This window comes from Geotrypetes seraphini, chromosome 2, assembly GCF_902459505.1.
Source record: "Geotrypetes seraphini chromosome 2, aGeoSer1.1, whole genome shotgun sequence".
NCBI classification, from domain to species: Eukaryota; Metazoa; Chordata; class Amphibia; order Gymnophiona; family Dermophiidae; genus Geotrypetes; species Geotrypetes seraphini.
Genome location: NC_047085.1, coordinates 320,654,278 through 320,674,248, shown reverse-complemented (window position 1 = coordinate 320,674,248; position 19,971 = coordinate 320,654,278). Strand labels below are relative to the sequence as shown.

Here is a 19,971-nt window from a genome sequence, read left to right as displayed (position 1 = left end):
GTCAGGAAATGGTCCGGAAATACTTGAAAGAAATTATTTTAATACCAGAAGAAAGCTATCAAGGCCTCTTCTCACCCAGAACCAACCGCAAAGGAGGTGGCCTGGCACTCCTCTACAAATCCTTCTTTGACGTCCAGCTCCTCGAAAGAGGCAGCCACGCTTCACTAGAATATATGCTAGCCTCAGTCAATGATGAACTCCGCCCTCACCCACTAGGCATCCTGCTACTATACCGCCCACCTATCCCTTGGTCCAAATCCTCCGACCTCGTCCTTGAGACCATAACTAATGCCTTCCTCAAATTCCAAAGATTACTAATCATCGGAGACGTTAATCTCCACCTTGACGACACCACCAGCAAGGACACGACTGAATTCATTGACTTCCTCACCTCTCTAGGTTTCTCCCCCCCCCCCCCCACATCTGCTCCTACCCATGAAAAGGGGCACGCCCTAGACTTCATCCAGTTCCTCGACCTCACCGCTTATAAAACTTCTACCGAAGACACCCGTTGGGAACACGTCCCCTGGTCAGACCATTTCCTAGGGGCCTTCTGCCTCCCCATCTTCATGTCCCATCTTGGATCCCCACCCCGCTCCCCTAATTCCATTACCTTCCGGAAAAAAATCTCGAGCGATCTGTTCTGGACCAAATTCCTTAACCATTTCCCCTCCATTCCCAAGCTTGCAGACTCTGAAAACAATTGGTACAACTGGATCGCCCTCTCCGAGTCTACCTACCACTCCCTCGCCCCTCAAACCACCAAATCCATTACCTACCCCCATAAAGCCCCTTGGTACCTTCCACTCCACAGAGACCTGAAACAAAAATGTCGAGCTTTAGAGCAAAAATGGAAAAAATCCAAATCCCCATCTGACAGACAGGCCTGGAGAGTCAATATCAAGCTCTACAACTCAATATTAAAAAAAGCAAGGAAGAACTTCTATGCAGACAAGATCTCCAGATCCAACAACCAGAATAGCACACTGTTCAATATTTGGCGCTCCCTAACCACAAAAAACGACCCCACCCTTCTCCCCTCATCTCCCTCAGCCGAGGTCCTGGCAAAATTCTTCAATGATAAGATCACTACCTTAAGACGCTCCTTCCCGCCCACAGTCTCCTACAACTCTCTGGTGCCCCCCAAACCCAACCCTACCCTAGCTTCTTTCAACCCCATCCCTGCCGACAGATCCTGGACTGCCTTCGAGCTCATATCTGATTCTCAGATCCTTAAACTCTGCCTCAAGTTAAAATCTTGCAACTGCATCCTGGACCCATTCCCCTCCTACCTATTTGAGAAAATCCCCACACAGGCCATCACATCACTTACCAAACTCATAAATTCTGCCCTATTATCGGGCTTATTCTCCACTGAAATGGGACACATCGCACTTACCCCTCTACTGAAAAAAGCTGACCTGGACCCCTCCATACCATCCAGCTACCATCCAATAGCAAATATCCCTCTCCTCACCAAGCTGCTTGAGTCTATCATATCTACCCAGCTCTCTTCCTACTTAGAAAGATTCTCTATCCTCCTACCTTACCAATATGGCTTCAGGCCCAACTTCTGCACCGAATCCCTATTGGCCTCTCTAATCTCTAAGGTTCAGCAACTGCACTCTCATAACAAGTTTGCTGTTCTTCTACAATTCGACCTCTCCGCAGCTTTTGACGTTGTCCACCATGACATTCTAATTTTCCAACTCTCCAAGATAGGCATTAGCTCCACAGTTCTTGATTGGTTCTCCAAATTCTTGCGCTCCCGCTCTTACACGGTTAACATGAGCGGCACCTCATCCTCCCCCTGGATCCCGACTTGTGGTGTCCCGCAAGGCTCACCCCTCTCCCCAATCCTTTTTAACATTTACATGTCCTCCCGGAAACTACTCCAACTATCCCCCTTGAAACTCTTTACACTTACGCCGATGACATCCTCGTCCTCCTTGAGACTGACTCGAACCTCACTAACCTCTCTACGAACATATCCTCATGCATAACGAGCCTCCAATCCTGGGCATTCACAGTACAAATGAAACTGAACGAGTCCAAAACAAAACTCCTTTGGCTCGGCCCACAATTAGACCATCTACCCTCCTCCATCCCATTGTCCTCCGGCTCCTCACTATAGCTCGAGCTCTCAAGCAAAGTTCTGGGTGTCACCTTAGACTCTTCCCTATCCTTCAACGACCATCTCCAATCCTTGGTAAAAAAATGCTTCTTCAGCCTTCACATGCTAAGGAAAGTCAGACCCTATTTTCACCAAAAACACTTCGCAGTCCTAGTACAATCCATCATCCTCTCCAGATTAGACTATTGCAATTCTATCTACCTCAGCCTGACCAAGAAAAGCCTCCACAGACTGCAGCGGATTCAGAACGCCGCAGCTAAGCTTATTTTTGCGAAAAGCAAATTTGATCACGTCTCGCCATTCCTGTCTAAGCTCCATTGGCTCCCAGTAATCTCCAGGATCCACTTCAAATGTGCATGCCTAGCCTACAAGATCCTACATGGCATCCTTCCTGCCGTTATCCCTCTATCCTGGAACTCCCCAACCCCTACCTCCTCCAGATCCTCCCAAACTCTTAAACTATCCTTCCCTTCCACAAAAGGTATTTCTCATGCAGGCAAACTTGGGTCATCCCTCCCCTTTAGAATCACTGAGATCTGGAATAACCTTACCTCCCCGCTCCGATCCTCAAGCTCCCTCCAACTTTTCCGTAAACACCTTAAAACCTGGCTATTCTCAAAACTGTAACATTTCCCCCCTCTTAGGCCTCTCCCACCTTCCCCACCCTTTTACATCTAATTCTTAAACTCTCCACTGGAGTTCTCTTTCATCCTAATTCCTGTAAACCGTGCCGAGCTCTGCATTTACTGAGATGGTGCGGTATATAAACCCAAGGTTTAGTTTAGTTTAGTTTAGTTTACCGCCTATTGTTAGAGTACAATATATTTTTCTGGAGAAGAAACGGGAAAGCTCTACTCCTACGGACCTAGTAGGACCAGAAGCAAGTGAATTGAACTGAACAGATTTCTTGGAATGCTCTCATAAAGTAATAACTGAAAAAACTACTCTTATTGTTTGATTTGCTCTAGAGTTTGATAGGGATTTGATTTTTCAAACATATTTCAGGCATATGAATAATACTTTTGTGGGTTCGACTATTTGTATATTCCCCAATATATCTCGTGAGACGCAGAAGAGAAGACTTCTTGGTCTACATACCAATAGTCATGGCTTTGGGTGCATTCAAAGCAGAGCATGCACATAGATCTCATGCATATTCATTGCGGAAATCCTAAAAACCCGACTGGAATACGGCTCTCGAAGACCGGAGTTCCCTACCCCTGCTCTAGAACCATGATAGACATCTGAAATGTAGGCCATTAAAATGCTGATCTACATTTCAAATAGACGTGGCTGCTGAGCTGATTGCTGCTGTGATCAGCTGAGTGGTCATAGCAGAGAAGGATCAAACCCCACCACAAGTCGGTCAGCATGAGGAATGCCCACTCCTTCCTGCCACCATTCCCAACTCCTCCCCCCCTGACACTATCCACAACAGGAGAGATGTCCAATTCCTCCTGCCACCACCCCCAAAATCCCCCAACGCTGTCCACAGCAGAAAGGATAACCAACTTCTCCTGCTGTAACCTCCAAAACAACCCCCCCCCCCAACTGCAATAGGCAGGAGGGATGCCCATTCCCTCCTGCAAGCAGGCTCCACTGAATCCATGATCCCCCAGACATGAACCCTCCACCCCAGCACCCTCAAATCCCACGTACTTTTTATAGTATGACAGGTCAGAGGGATGCCTACTCCCTCTGGTCACCAAGCCCGGCTCTTCACATTGGCCGGCCTTTCCCTTCCTGGTGCATCCTGGGATACACCAGGGAGGGACTTGACTCCGATTGGCCAGATATCAAAGGCCATGGGTGTGGCCATTGGTATCTGGCCAATCGGAATCTTAGGCCATGCCCAGTGTCCTAGAATGTACTGTGAAGGAAGCCTAATGCTCTGGTTAGCATCCCAGGATGCACTGGGAAGGGGAAGGCTCCCCATTGTGAAGAGATGGGCCTGGCCAGAGGGAGTAGGCATCCCTCTGATCCACCTTACTATAAAAGGTGGGGTGGTCAGGCTGGGTTTTGGGTTGCTGGGGTGGGGGTTTGAGTCTGATTAGGGGGTCATGAGTTTGGGGGGCCTTCTCAAAGGAGGGAATGGCATCCCTCATGCTGCGGACAGTGTCAGCTGGAGGTTTGGGGGTGGCGGCAGGAGGAATTAAGCATCCCTCCTGCCACAGATAGTGTTGGGGGGCATCATATTTGATTATGATCAGCTCAGCGGCAACGCGATTCTCTAACCGACACCTGTGACATGGGTGCCGGTTAAAGAATCGGGGTAGTTAGGCGAGGTTAGGCATCTGTCCCTTAGGGCAGACGCAATTCTATATAGGACGACGGTCTGTTATTCTAAGCCGCATCTTAAACGGCTGCAGAAACCGGCATCCTATACAGAATTTCCCCCTTAATATCCAGGAACAAAAGAAAAAAATGGTTACATAGTGATATTTAAGATGATTCACTTCTCTAGTTTATGTGCTCATTGTAGATAATTTATTGTTGTTGCTAAAAAGGTGTGTCAGTAAGTTCAGATCTGATATTCATCCAAGCTTATTGAAGTTTTATCCACCAATTGATATTTTGATTTTTTTTTTGTACTATTATATGTCTCAATGTTAGTTTTAATTTTTAACAAAAGTACCTATGATCTGGTAAGCTCCAAACATCAGTTGCGTAATACACTGATTATGTATAATTATTTTTGCCATTCTGATATAATGAGTATACGTTAGCATATTTTAATAAGGTACTTGATAGACTGGTTGATTCCACATATGAATTTACAGATGTCATACAGCTTGATCATTGTTGACTTCATTTTGAAATTACTACTCTTTTCAAATATAAGTTTTGATAAACATGGCAGCACAAAAAGCCTTTACTGGTCCTTTTCAATTAAATTCTTTCAGTTGAGATAAATCTTATGTCCTCTTGTATATCACAAGTACTATTTTTAAGCATTGTACATTTTGCCGGTGATATTCGTATTGCTTATTATAAGTAGCATTATACATATTGTAGGAATTTGTACCATTAGTTCGTTAAGGCTAATTTTACAGTATGGACAGATATGGGCAACCATTTTTCATTCACTCGCCTTCACATGCCTTCACTCATTCACATCCTTCACTTGAAGAATTATATCACTTCAATATTTCCCCAATTTGTCCACTCACAATCATAGTGGGCCGGATTCTGGAAATGGTGGCTGACACGGTAGGTGTGGCATACAGAATTGTGCCTATATTTTTGGGTACAGATGCCTTAAATGTAGAACAGTGTTTTACAGGCTTACATTTAAGGCAGCGGTCTCAAACACAACATCAGAGAGGCTTCAGACGCAGGCGCGGATCTCGCGAGGAGCCGCCACCCGTAGCTTTGAATGGAACGATCAACTGAGATGGCCAGACACGCTGCTGCTCCACAAGGAAGAGAACGGAAGGGGAGGGGAAAGAGAAATGCTTCTGCTGCATAGGAAAGGGGGACCCTAGGGAAATGCTGCTGCTGCTGTACAGGGAAAGGGAGAGGGAGGGAAAGGTGAAGAGAAATGCTTCTGCTGCACAGGAAAGGGGGAAGGGAAATGCTGCTTCTGTTGCTGCTGCACCCAATTGGGGAAAGAGAGGGAAGGAAGGAGAAGACAAGGGAGAGGAGAGGAACAAGAGAAGCCAAGTTCATGGGAGGGAGGGAAGGAAAGGAGATATCAGACCATGGAGGGGGAGGGAGAGATGCCAGGGCATGGGAGAAGGGAAGGAGACAGATGCCATACCAGGGGAAAGGAAGGAAGGAGGGAGGGAGAGAAAGGAAGGAAAGAGATGCCAGACCATGGAAATAGGACGGAAGAAGAGAGAGATAGGCAGGGAAGGTAAGACATGGAAACGTAGATTTTGAAAAGAAAGCAGAAAAATTGAACATTAAGTTAATGCCAAAGATGGATGCAAGGCAGAAAGTGAAGACGGAGAGTAAAACAGTCAAAGGACAAGAATGCCCTGGAAACATAGTTGAAAGCACAGAAAAATAAAGTCACCAGACAACAAAGGTAGGGAAAATGATTTTATTTTTAATATAGTGATTGAAATGTGTCAGTTTTGAGAAAGAAAAGATATTAAACTTTAAATATGAGGGCTGCAGAAAAAATAGAGTACTTGGAGGGCCGCAGAAAAAATAGTTAATGTCTTATTAAAGAAATGACAATTTTGCATAAGGTAAAACTCTTTATAGTTTATATATCTTTCCTTTTAACTGTTAAAGGAAAGTTTTATAAACTATAAAGAGTTTTACCTCATGCAAAATTGTCATTTCTTTAATAAGGCATTAACTATTTTTTCTGCGGCCCTCCAAGTGCCTACAAATCCAAAATGTGGCCCCACAAAGAGTTTGAGTTTGAGACTGATTTAAGGTGTCTGACTCACGCATACTGAAGCATCTAGGCACGCCTATGGACACCTAAGGTCACTTCTAGTTTAAGCCACACCTATGCTGGCCTTAGGCACCCGTAGGCATGCCTAGACACTTACGTACATGCGAAAATGATGCCTACATTGTAGGTGTCATTCACCGAATTGATTAAAAAAAAGCAAAAAAACGTGTGTCCAGATTGGTCCATTAGATGGCGGTAGGATGCTTACTACGCCTACAATTGGGACATCACTTTTAGAATCAGGCCTACTTTGTTTATTTCACAACCATGCTGGTTCAATGATTGCATTCTGTCCTTCTCACTTTACATATATGTTGCACTATTTTTGTTTCTTAGCTCACACATTTTTCTGTTGTCTTGGTTGTTCTCTATTATTCATAAGTAAATATATGCAACACACCTTTTTTATTGGTTCAAATATGTTTATGTTTGTATGTATTTTACAAATTTTAACTTTTGTGTTGCATGTAATTTATATGTATCATTTTATTTTCCTTGTATAGGTGCTGGAGCACGGCCCATGTCGGTTCTAACAAATTAAAGATCAATTACAATTTTTGAGGCCCCTGGTGCTTTTTTTTTTTTTTATTCAAAATGCTTGTCATTTCCAGTACAGATGTATTCCATGTGTGAAAAATCAACTGGCATTAAATAGTCAGTACTTGCAATGGTGGTAAACAGGGATGTGCCTTTTTGTTCATCCAGAGGTTCCTATGGAGCTCCCTCTACAAAAAAAACCTCCTTCCCCAATTAATATTTCTGCTCTACAGTTTTTTGTGTAGATATTACCCACATTAAGCAGTGGCTGTGTTATTATTGGAAGGTTTTGTTTTTGGCTTTAGAATTCCATTTGATAGGGTGATGTTTGTGTATAAAGCTGAGAATGATCCATTAGGAAATAGACTGAGGCAAGTAGGATTCCAACAGATCTAAGGTCAATAGCAAATACTTTTGACTATTCAAAATTTAGTAATTTCTTTAAAATAAACAGCCATGAAAATTTAGATTAATTCATAATATATCTTATCCTGTGGGGTTGAGTGGTTTACTCCTGGGGGAATTCTGTGCAAATATATAGGACAGAATTTGTGCAGAATGGTGAACTTGCTGTGCAGAATTTGGCAAAGCACCTAGCATCAGCTGCTCTATCCCTCTCCCCCACAGAGATGGCACAGCAGGAAGAGGACGAAGTGAACCACTGCACATTGGGACACTTCCTTCTCTTCTGCTGGCTTAGAACTGACTATATATACAGTATAAGTAAACCTCGCAGTTTGTATACACAGTCAGGTCTAAGCTGGTAGAGGAGGAGCAAGTGATTGAGTATTGTTGAGTTCACTTCCTCTTGTTGTGCAATCTCTGCAGGAGAGGGGGGAGAGAGCAGCAGATGGCCAGTTGAATATGCCATTGGGAGGGTGGGAGGTGGCACAGCAAGGCAAGTGTACCATGGAGTAGGGGAGAACAGACATAAACTGAACGTACCTTGTGGAAGGGGGAGCAGAGAAAACTGAGTGTACCATGTGGAAGGATGGGGGGCAGAGTGATATGCATGTATCGGGGGGAGGGGCCAGAGTGAGATAAGTGTGAGAGGAGTATACCATGTAGGGAGTGTAGAAGTGGCAGAGCAAGGTGAAGTGTACAATGGAGAGAGAGGCAGAGTAAGGTGAGAGTGTGCCCAGGAGGTTTCAGGGAGGGCAGTGAAAGCTAAGATTGTGCCAAGGGGCTGGGGGCAGAGTAAGCTGAAACTGTGTCTCTAGTGGGAAGAATTCAAGCTTGAGGGTGTGCCTCGTAGTTGGGGAGGATTGGCTAAGTTAGAATGCTGCCCAGAAGAAGTGTCACCAAGGGCCAGATTCTCAAAACTAAAATCTGCCTTTAATGTGCTTGCTAAACGGTTCTAGCCGATTTAGCATGCATTTATTTTAGTGGCAGATAATCAAAACGGCTTACCGAGGTCTTTTCTGAGTTTTCAAGTAGTCATTGATACTGCCATGCAAATGTAGTACAACAAGGTCATTAATTTTGCAATGATCTCTCCGAGCGATTTTCCATAATCGTCGAGTGATTCTCTAACTTCTTTGTGCCACATTTGCAGCAAAAATTTACCGACATGTCTGAGCTGTCATTACCTTACTTTCTGATTAGTGCCTGAGAGCTGATTGGCTCAGGAACTGACAGGAAAGTAAGGCTTGACAGCTCAGACCCCCCCTCCCCACGCAAATTAAAATAATAATTTTTTTTTTTTTTTAAATCCAACCCAAATAGAAGTTTGGCAGGAGAGATGCCCACTTTCTCCTGTCACATCACCGACACTAACCCCACACACCCGCAGCAGCAAAAGAGATGCCCACTCTCTCCCCACCAAGCAACACACCCCCTACCTGTTTCACTAATGTAACATCCTTCTTTACACTTTTTGTACTGAATGATATACTCCAGATTAGATCATGAACATGTAAATGATCCCCTTATGTTGAATATTTTTCCAATATTTGTGACCGTGGGATCCTTTGAGATGTGCCATTCTCTTCTTTGTGGGTTTGTATAGGGAGTTTTCTTTTTACCAGTCTCTCTTTCAGATTAGGTGGCTGATGGAAGACCAGCACAGATGGAGCTGGGAATATTTATTTTAGTAATTCATCTTCCTAGAGTAGTGGCTGTAGATTTCATATAATTTTTTCATAGTTTTTCCAGCTCTGGATTGTACGTCACTACTAAGGGAGTTCTGTCTATGGTTTTTGTGTCCTTGTAGTGCAATAAGTTTTCTCTGGGTGTTTTAAGAGATTAGGCAATATTCTTGGAGACTATTTTAGGGTTGTATCCTTTTTGTTTGAAGGATTCAGTCAGGGTGTTTATCTGTCTCTTGGGTCAGAGCAGATTAAGTGTTTTTGTGTGACTTGGCTGTTTATAATGGATTTTTTAATATGTGAAGGATGGAAGCTGGAATTGTGGAGTTAGCTACATCTATCTGAAGGTTTCTTGTATATACTGTAGATGCTTGTATGTAACCACTGTTGATAGAGATTGTGGTGTCTAGAAAATTGACTTTTTCTGGGAACTTGTCAATTTTGAATTTGATTGTAGGATATGTATTGAAAGAATTGTAAAATTGTTTGAGAATCTCTTCTCCCTCAGTCCAAATCATAAAAATACCATTAATATACCAGTGGTATTAAATGGGTTCTGTCTGATATGTATTTAGGGCTCCTTTTAATAAGGTGCGCTAGCATTTTTAGCATGCACAAACCACGCGCTAAACAAAAAATACTAACGCAAGCTCTATGGAGGCGTTAGCATCTATCTTGTGCGGTATTGTAGCGCGCGCTAAGCACGCTCTAAAACCACTAGCACACCTTAGTAAAAGAAGCCCCAAGGAAAAAGCCGCTCGGACATATGCGCACAGGATGTCAGCGCACTGGATTGAAACCTAACTTTAAAGCACTCCGGAGGTTTTTTGGGGGTGGAACCACTCCCCCCCCCCCCCATTACAGAGGAAAGTGTAATTTTTCCCTCTTTTTTAGGGAAAAATTACATTTTCCTCTCTAAGTGGAGGGTTTCCTCCCACCCCCAACGGCAGCGGCACTACTTCTAAGTAAAGGGGGGGGGTTTTCCTCCCCCCAAAAACCCTCAGGGTGCTTTAAAGTTAAGTTTTAATCCGGCACGCTGACATCCTGCGCACATTTGCCGAGCGGCTTTGTTGGTGCACGATTGTCCCACTTTTGACTCGTCACCATTTAGAAATGTCACTTCTAGTTCTGCTGTGAAGAGGTTTGCATATCGTGGTGCCATCCTGGTGCCCATAGAAGTGCCCATGATTTGCAGATAGATATCGTTGTTAAAGCAGAAATAGTTGTGCGATAGAATGAATATAATTAATGCTGTATTAGCTTCCGGTGAGTGTTGGTGGTCCAGGGTAGATGTTTTTAGGAATTTTTTCACATGCAGCAAAGCCATCTGCATGGGGGATGTTGCTGTATAGTACTTTAAACCCTTAATATATTTGTCTTAGTGGTATATCTGACCCCATCTCAACTTGATGTACTCCCAATACACTTCCAGATAAACCTGACTAAACTTAACAAGCCAATGTAAATTTGAAAGTTTGCTGTGATGTTGCTGTCTGTATACAGTCTCTTCCCTTGTAAACTGCTTAGAACTGTTTGTGGTATGGCGGTATATAAAAATAAAGTTGTTATTATTATTATTATTAAGAATAATAATAAATCAAATCCAAGTCTGCATGCAATGGCGTAGTAAGCGGGAGCAGGGGGGCGGCCCGCCCCGGCACCATCTTGGCAAGGGTACCGGTACCCGTCCTCCTCTCCCCCCCCCTTCTTCTTCCCAACCCCCTGCTGCATGCATACACCCCTTCCCTCGTACATCTTCAATTTTCACAGCACGAGCAGTATCACCAACAGTGTTGCCTCGCTCTGATGTCACGCCCAGGTCCCGCGCCTAGGAAGTGATGTCAGAGGGAGAACCGATACAACGTGGGCAGCAAGTTCATGATGCTGTTCACGCTGGGGAAATTAAAGAGGTACGGGGAAAGGGAAGGGGGGCACCATTCACCCTCACTATGGCACTGTCTGCATGCTCTTCATACAGGTGCCCAAATGAACTGAATGCATGCAACCCAGGGCCCATCCCTACTATCAGCAAAGCCATAGAAAGACAAAGCTGCAATTGTTGTGCTTCTTAATAACTAGTTTTAGTAATTATAACGATGAGTAATACTGTTTATGTTTATTCCCGTACTAGTCCAGCAATGTGAGACACAGGGCGGAGACACAGCAGAGCCCAGAGGACGGACACACGGACTACACATATGACACAGATCTGAGACCAGAGAGACAGTTGAAGAAGGGGAGATCGGCTATCGTGGTCGGGGACTCAATCCTGAGAGGAGTAGACAGTCACATAGCCGGAGGGAGAGAGGACAGACTGGTAACATATCTCCCGGGGGCAAGAACAAAAGACATCATCAACAATATCAAGAGGATCCTGGAGGGAGCCGAGACGGAGGAGACAGCAGTAGTGATCCACATCGGAACCAACGACATCAGCAGGAGAAACTTCAACAGGACTACACTAACTGACCAGTTCAGGACCCTGGGGAGGAAACTGAGACTAAGGACAAGGAAGATAGCCTTCTCAGAGATCCTGCCAGTACCGAGAGCTGACACAAAGAGACAGAGCGAACTACAATCAATTAACTTTTGGCTGAGGAGATGGTGCGAGGAGGAGGGCTTCCACTTTGTTAGGAACTGGACTACCTTCTTGGGGAAGAACAAGCTCTACAGAAGAGATGGACTGCACCTTAGCACAGCTGGGACGAGGATGCTGGCACGCAACGTCCAGAACGTCATAGACTTGGCTTTAAACTGAGAAGAAGGGGAAAGCCGATAGTCGACCTGACCTCGACACATCGGACATCAGTACCTGACAAAGATACTGAACTGGGACATTGTAAAAGAGGACTCGGGTCTGAGGGTGTATGGGTTGAAAAAGGACCTAAAGACGCATTGCAGGGATCGAGGGCACAAATGGACCAGGTAAGCGGCACCAACACAGAACAACAGGAAACAGAGGGGCAAAGTCATTGTGAAAAAGAGCACAGGACTGAGTGGGAATTAGGAGAGCAGGAGGCGCAGGGGAAACAGGCAGGGGATGTCACACACACACAACAGGAGGAGGACGAAGCTCAGGGGCTGGCAAACCATGAGGGAAACTGCAGGAATACCAAAGCACAAGGGAAACAAAGAGAGAGGACAAAAAATTGGGTCTTAAACTGCCTATACACAAATGCTAGGAGCCTGAGGGCCAAAATGGGAGAACTGGAAATCACAGCCAGCAATAAGGACCTAGACATAATTGGAGTCACAGAAACGTGGTGGACTGAGGACAATCAATGGGATGTGGCCATACCAGGGTACAAACTATACAGGAGAGACAGGACACATAAAAAGGGTGGAGGAATAGCGCTGTACATAAAAGACTCCATACCATCAGCCAGGACGGAAACAACAGTACGGGCAGATGGCCTGGAATCACTATGGGTTAAGCTACAGGGAGGAGCAGACATTAAACTGGGTCTGTACTACCGCCCACCTGGACAACCGGAAGAAATCGACCAGGAGATGGAGGCTGAACTGAAACAGGTATGCAGAAGCGGAAATGTGGTGGTGATGGGGGACTTCAACCATCCTGGGATAGACTGGAGTATTGGGCACTCAAACTGCGCAAGAGAGACAAAATTCATAGAAGTCACGAGGGACTGTTTCATGGAGCAGCTGGTCACGGAACCAACACGGGGCGATGCCACTCTTGACCTAATCTTCAACGGACTAGGGGGGCCAGCAAAGGAGGTGGCGGTATTACCCCCACTAGGTAACAGCGATCACAACATGATCTAGTGCAAGCTTGAAATTGGATCATCAAAGGGGAAAAGAACCACAACGACGGCACTCAACTTCAAAAAAGGAAATTATGATGCCATGAGAAAAATGGTGGGAAAGAAGCTCAAAGGCAACATAGGGAAGACGGAATCCGTAGAAAAAGCCTGGACCTTACTCAAGGAGACTGTGCACGAAGCACAAAGCATATGCATCCCCAAGTTCAGAAAAGGGTGCAAAAAAAATAGAACAAAAAACCCAGTGTGGATAACAAGTGCAGTGAAGAAGGCGATAAGCGACAAGAAAGCATCGTTCAGAAAATGGAAAAAGGACCAAACAGAGGAGAACCAAAAAGGGCACAAAGAACACCAGAAAGAGTGTCACCGAGTGGTTAGAAAAGCAAAAAGAGAATACGAAGAGAGACTGGCAAAGGAAGCAACAAACTTCAAGTCGTTCTTCAGATACGTCAAGGGGAAGCAACCGGCGAGAGAAGAAGTGGGACCATTGGATGATGGAGACCGAAAGGGAGTTGTAAAAGAAGAGAAAGAGATAGCTGACAGGTTAAATGAGTTCTTCACGTCAGTCTTCACGATGGAGAATATAACCAATATTCCGGAACCCGAGGAGATCGTAATAGGAGACCAAGACGATAAGCTGGTCGATTTAGAGGTAAGCCAAGAGGATGTACTCAAGCAGATTGACAGACTAAAGAGCGACAAATCGCCGGGTCCAGATGGCATTCACCCAAGGGTACTCAAGGAACTAAAAGACGTAATAGCGGAGCCACTTCGACAGATATGCAACCTATCCTTAAAAACCGGAGAGATCCCGGAGGATTGGAAAATAGCAAATGTCACGCCCATCTTCAAGAAGGGCGCAAGGGGGGACCCGGAAAACTACAGGCCGGTGAGCCTGACCTCAGTCCCGGGAAAGATGATGGAGGCACTGATTAAAGACGGCATCTGTGTGCACATCGAAAAAAATGGGCAGCTAAAACCAAGTCAACATGGCTTCTGTAAGGGTAGGTCATGTCTCACAAACTTATTGTACTTCTTTGAGGGAGTGAACAGCCAGGTGGATAAAGGGGAATCTATAGACATCATTTACCTTGACTTCCAAAAAGCCTTCGACAAGGTGCCACACGAGAGACTGCTTAAAAAGATATGGAACCACGGGGTACAAGGGGAGGTCCACCGATGGATCAAAAACTGGCTGGCAAACAGGAAGCAGAGGGTTGGCGTAAAGGGCCACTACTCAGACTGGAAAGGGGTCACGAGCGGAGTTCCGCAGGGGTCGGTGCTGGGACCGCTCTTGTTCAATATCTACATAAATGACCTAGAGGCGGGAACTAAGTGTGAAGTCATTAAATTTGTAGATGACACCAAACTATACAGCAGGGCTCAAACCAAGGAAGACTGCGAGGAGCTCCAAAAGGATCTAACGCAGCTGGAAAAGTGGGCCGAAAAATGGCAGATGAGCTTCAACGTGGGGAAATGCAAGGTCATGCACGTGGGGAAAAAGAACCAGATGTTCACATACAAAATGGGGGGAACACCACTAGGGGTTAGTAACCTGGAGAGAGACCTGGGAGTGATGGTAGACGCAACACTGAAGGCATCGGCGCAATGCGCCACAGCCTCTAGGAAAGCAAACAGAATGCTGGGTATCATTAAGAAGGGTATTACGACCAGGACGAAGGAAGTTATCATGCCGCTGTATCGTGCAATGGTATGGCCGCATCTGGAGTACTATGTCCAGTACTGGTCGCCGTACCTCAAGAAGGACATGGCAGTACTTGAGGGAGTACAAAGAAGAGCAACCAAACTGATAAAGGGAATGGAAAATCTCCCATATACCGACAGATTGAAGCAGTTGGGACTTTTCTCCCTGGAGAAGCGAAGACTTAGAGGAGACATGATAGAAACCTTCAAGATCCTGAAGGGCATAGAAAAAGTAGACAGGGACAGATTTTTCAAATTAAGGGGCACCACAAGTACAAGGGGGCATTGGGGGAAATTGAAAGGGGACAGGTTTAGAACAAACGCTAGGAAGTACTTTTTCACTCAGAGGGTGGTGGACACATGGAACGCGCTTCCAGAGGCTGTTGTAGACAAGAAAACACTAAATGGTTTCAAAGAAGGTTTGGATAGATTCCTAGAAGAAAAAGGGATTGGGGGGTATAGATAGGTATAGACCATTGCTCAGGCAATGGGCCTGATGGGTCGCCGCGGGAGCGGACCGCTGAGCAGGATGGACCTATGGTCTGCCTCAGCGGAGGCAACTTCTTATGTTCTTATGTGAGGAGATTGGTGCAAGAGCATTTCTCAAACACTTCCTAGTTTCCAGAAACACTAAAGTTTCCAGAAAAAGAAATCTCAATTGTTTCTCTCACTAGTGACGGTGCAGACGGTAGCAGCATTAGCTCGTGAGATAGAGTGGTGTGTTGTTTCTGTTTCCTGCCATGGCTGATCTAATAGCCTTGCGACATTAAAAAAAAAAAATGTTCAAAACCAAACAGTGCTCTTCAGTGTCTTATTGAAAAGTGGTTTTTGAAATTGTTTTGAAAAGTAAAAGAGAAGATTTATTTATTTATTTTTTTACATTTTATCCTAGCCTGTGCAATTTCTGTCCTTGGTATGTGCCCAAGCAAGGAGCCCAGGTGCACGCATAACCTAGTAATTTGGGTGCTAACAACCAAATATTGACATTGATTCGCACATAACTTGCACTAATTTGGATTTACATATGCATTTGCCTATGTGCTGTTCTATGATGCTGCATGCACAAAGGCCAGAATAGGGACATAAAACTGCATTATATCCATAAGGCAATGGGGCCTTGTCTGGGCTTGTTTTTAGTGGGGCTGGGGGAGGAGCCAAAAGATGGATATCTATATTTAGACCTGGTACTTGGCCTTGCCCAGGTTATAGAAAGGTGCTCTAACTGAGCAGTTCTCCACTTGGAGAAGTAAGGGAAGTCACAGTGGATATTTTTCTGCCCCAAGAGGGCTCACAATTTAAAACATTTTAAAAAAGAATATTACTTGAGAAATATACATCAATATCTGACATACAGACTTGGAACATACAAAAAAGAAAAGAAAGGGAATATGTGCAGTGAATAAGGAGGGGAAAGATATAAGCAAATAATTTAAACAAATCATAGGATCTCTTACAACAGTATTTCTCAACTCAGTCCAGGAGTACCTCCTTGCCAGTGAGTGTTTCAGGATATCCACAATGAATATGCATGAAAGAAATTTGCATATAATAGAGGCAGTGTATGCAAATCAAGTTTATGCATATTCATTGTGGATATCCTGAAAACCTGATTGGCAAGGGGGTACTGGTAGTGGTATTCTTCATTATTCCCTTTATAGCTTTCAGTTTTTTCTTCAATTTTATCCACTTATCATTTAGGGGTCCTTTTATCAAGGCGCGGTAGGGGTTTAACGCACGGAATACTGCGTGTTAAACTGCCTGCTGCGCTAATTGCTAACGCCTCCGTTGACGAGGCGTTAGTTTTTTTGCTTGCCGCGGGGGTTAGCGCGTGATTAAATGTCCGATGTGCTAACCCCGCTGGTGTGGCTTGATAAAAGGAGCCCTTAGTCATCTTATTTATCTTAACTTATCATTTCATTATGACTTAGCTTTTATCGCCCCTGTAGCTAAGTCATAATGAAATGATAAGTTAAGATAAATAAATAACTTCTATTGCAACACAGGCTGACGACATTCAGTTCATGAGCTGAAACATGGATATCTTCATTTAAACCTGGCTCTTTATGGCTCACTTCCTGTATTTCTATAGGTGTATGGCTCCGGTGTCTCTCTGTGTTTTGGATATTACATGTATTTTTGGCTGCGTGTTGTGCAGCTACTCTCCTCCTTCTAGATAGGCATGGGTCTGCCTACTGTATTACATTATGTAGATAATATTTTGTGACTCCTTGCATTGGTACGGCGTGCATGTTTCTTGCTTTGTTAACATTTATTGTACTTTATATACTAAACTCAATAAAAAAAATTTTTGAACTAAAAAAAAAAAAAAGAACACAAGGGGCTAATAAAATATTGAAAAAAACTGAGCTTCTCAATTTGTACCTTTTTTTCAATCAAACTTGGAAGCTTAAAAATTCACACTTATAAATTTAGGGCTCCTTTGAGCAGGCGGTAGATTTTTGGCTAGCGTGCGCTATAGCTTGTGCTAATCCGGTGCGTGCGGTAAAACCCGTAGCGCACCTTCATAAAAGGAGCCCTTAGTTCTGCCATTTGTTTGTCAAATTTTTGAGCCTAGTACTAGAAATAAGAGCTAAGCTCATAACACCCCCCCCCCCCCCTTGTTACTTACATTTTATGCTCCAAAATTTACCAGTTTAGTGATATTTTAACCATAAAGTAAGACACTCAGACCACAAATTTGGACTCTGAGGATGAGATGTACAAGGTCAGCATCTATGAGACAAACAGGTTTTTTTTTGTTACATAGAAGTTTTTGGACCCCGGTTAGATTGCAGAAATTAGATAGTTCAAAGTCAAATAGATGCTGGCACTGTCATCTTGATATAGGGACGCTGGATCTATTGTCCTTTAACAATGAATTTTTGGAAATCCATATGGGATCAAATAAATACAATTTTGGAAATTCCATTATCATTAACATATGATATAGTAATGTTTGGAATGCTAATAATGCCTAAAAGTCCAATAAATGTAAACAAAAATAGATTGCTTTACATAATGACAGGAGTTGCCATACAGTTAATTACCAAAAACTGGAAAAATTGTGAAAGATTAAATTATAGTTTTTGGTCGGCAGGCAGAGAATTCTCTAAACCACCCCCAACCAAAACGCACGCTAAAGGACATCACTTAGACCTGATCTCATTTCTTCCCAATACCCCCACCTCCCCCAACATAAGCTTTAAAGATGAAACCTGGACCACCACCCCCTGGTCAGACCACCTCCGATGCAACTTTAAATTACACTGGCTCAAAAAACAAATCCAAAGGCAACCAAGAACCACACACAAAGAAAAAACAATATGGACTAGAGGTCAACTAAACCCTGAAGAATTCTGGTCCCACTACAACCCAACATCCATCACAGACCCAGACTCTAACTTCATCCCAGGTTGGAATAACTTCAGCATCCAGGTTCTAAACGACTTGGCTCCACTGAAACCCCACAAGAAAAAACACTGCATATCTGCCAACTAGTTTGACGCCGACCTGCTAGCTCTGAAACGAGAAGTGCACAAACTAGAAAGAATTTGGTGCAAATCCGGCACAGACAGTGGCAGATACTCCTGGCGCATAAAAGTCATTGAATACAAAAGAATGATCAAAGAGAAACACTCCAAATATTATTCCCAATCAATCAACACCCCATCCCTGAACAGCAATAAACTCTTCAGACTAGTCAACTCCTTATTTGACATCAACTCACATAAAAGCTCCCCCACAGATCTTCCACCCTCCCTGACAAACCTAGCCAACTACTTCGCCAAAAAAATTCATAACTTAAAAACCTCTCTTGCAACAACAAGCACCAGCCCATCAATCCATCGACCTACCCCAGACAATGAAGGTTCAACCGCCGACATGACCTGGAATCGCTTCGAAAACCCAGATTGGAACCTATTTCTCGAGCTATACTCTAAATATTCCAAATCCAATTGCCTACTAGACAACTGCCCACCCTCCATCATGTAAATAGCTCCCCCCCCCTTCAAAGCTGAGCTCTTCAACTGGGTCACTCTCTGCCTGTCCACCGGCTACTTCCCGCTGGAACTCGGCCACATCCTCATATCTCCAATTATCAAAAACCCCAAAGAACCACTCTCTACAGCCGCCGACTACAGACCCATTGCCAACATACCCTTCTTCCTCAAAATTATGGAAGGCTTAGTCAACCATGACCTTATGTCATGCCTTGAGAACTTTAACATTCTTCATGACTCCCAGTCTGGATTCCGCACAAACTACAGCACGGAAACCGTCCTAGCCTCACTAACTGACTACCTCCTCCAATTATTCTCCCAGGGAAACAGCGCACTGCTACTCCAGTTTGACCTCAGCAGTGTCTTCGACCTTGTAGACCATGACATCCTGCTTAGTTGCCTAGACTCTATAGGCATTTCGGGACAGGTACTAACTTGGCTCACAGGTTTTCTAAAAAACCGCACCTACCAAGTCCACAATGAGGGAACCTTCTCCCATACTTGGTGCAACCCCTGTGGAGTTCCTCAAGGCTCCCCCGATCTCCCTCCCTATTCAATATCTACATGGCATCGCTGGGACATATGTTATCAGACTGAAATCCTATATTTATGCAGATGACATTACAATCGTCATCCCCATCTCCTCATTGTCACAAGAAACAGAACAACACATCTCATCAGTACTCACCATGGTCGAACACTGGACCACTCGGTTCAAACTAAAACTAAATCCAGAAAAAAACAAATTCTTCCTTGCAAGCCCCAACTACAAATTAACGACCACCACTCTGCAACTTAATGGTCTAACTTACCCTATCAATTCCACCATCAGTGTAAGGCCAGCCGAAAGGAGGCTATAGGAGCTGTGCCTAGTCCTGAGCACATGGTAGAACAGTCCTGAGCACATGGCAGAACAGTGAGCGGAGCAGAGAGTGTGCTAGCAGGAAGGAGCGGAGAGAGGAGCAGAGAAGGCGGTGCTAGCAGGGGAAGAGGCGAGAGCTAACTCCGCCCACCCCCGACGTCACCAGCTAAACTCCCCCCATAAAAGGGGACGAGCCAACGGTGTGCGGCGAAGGCGCGCGCCTTTGCGAAGAGCCTTAAGAAGAGCCTAATCTTTACCCTATTCTTTAAACTTTATTCTAAACTTTCACCCTAACCCACAGGCAGACACCCTCTCAAATACCCTAATCTTTCAAACTCTCTCTCTGATCTTTCAATCTTTCAATCTTTCACTCTGACTCACAGACAGATATTTCTTCTAACTCTCTAACTTACTCACTATCAGGCAGACCTCGGCTACAACTTGGTTATGGCA

General features: G+C 44.5%; 1 protein-coding gene across 16 annotated transcripts in view; it reads right to left on the bottom strand.

Moving 5' to 3' along the window:
* GADL1 (glutamate decarboxylase like 1) overlaps positions 1–19,971 on the bottom strand; it is a 426,028-nt gene that overhangs the window by 199,855 nt on the left and 206,202 nt on the right. The gene's annotated exons all lie outside the window — the stretch shown is intronic.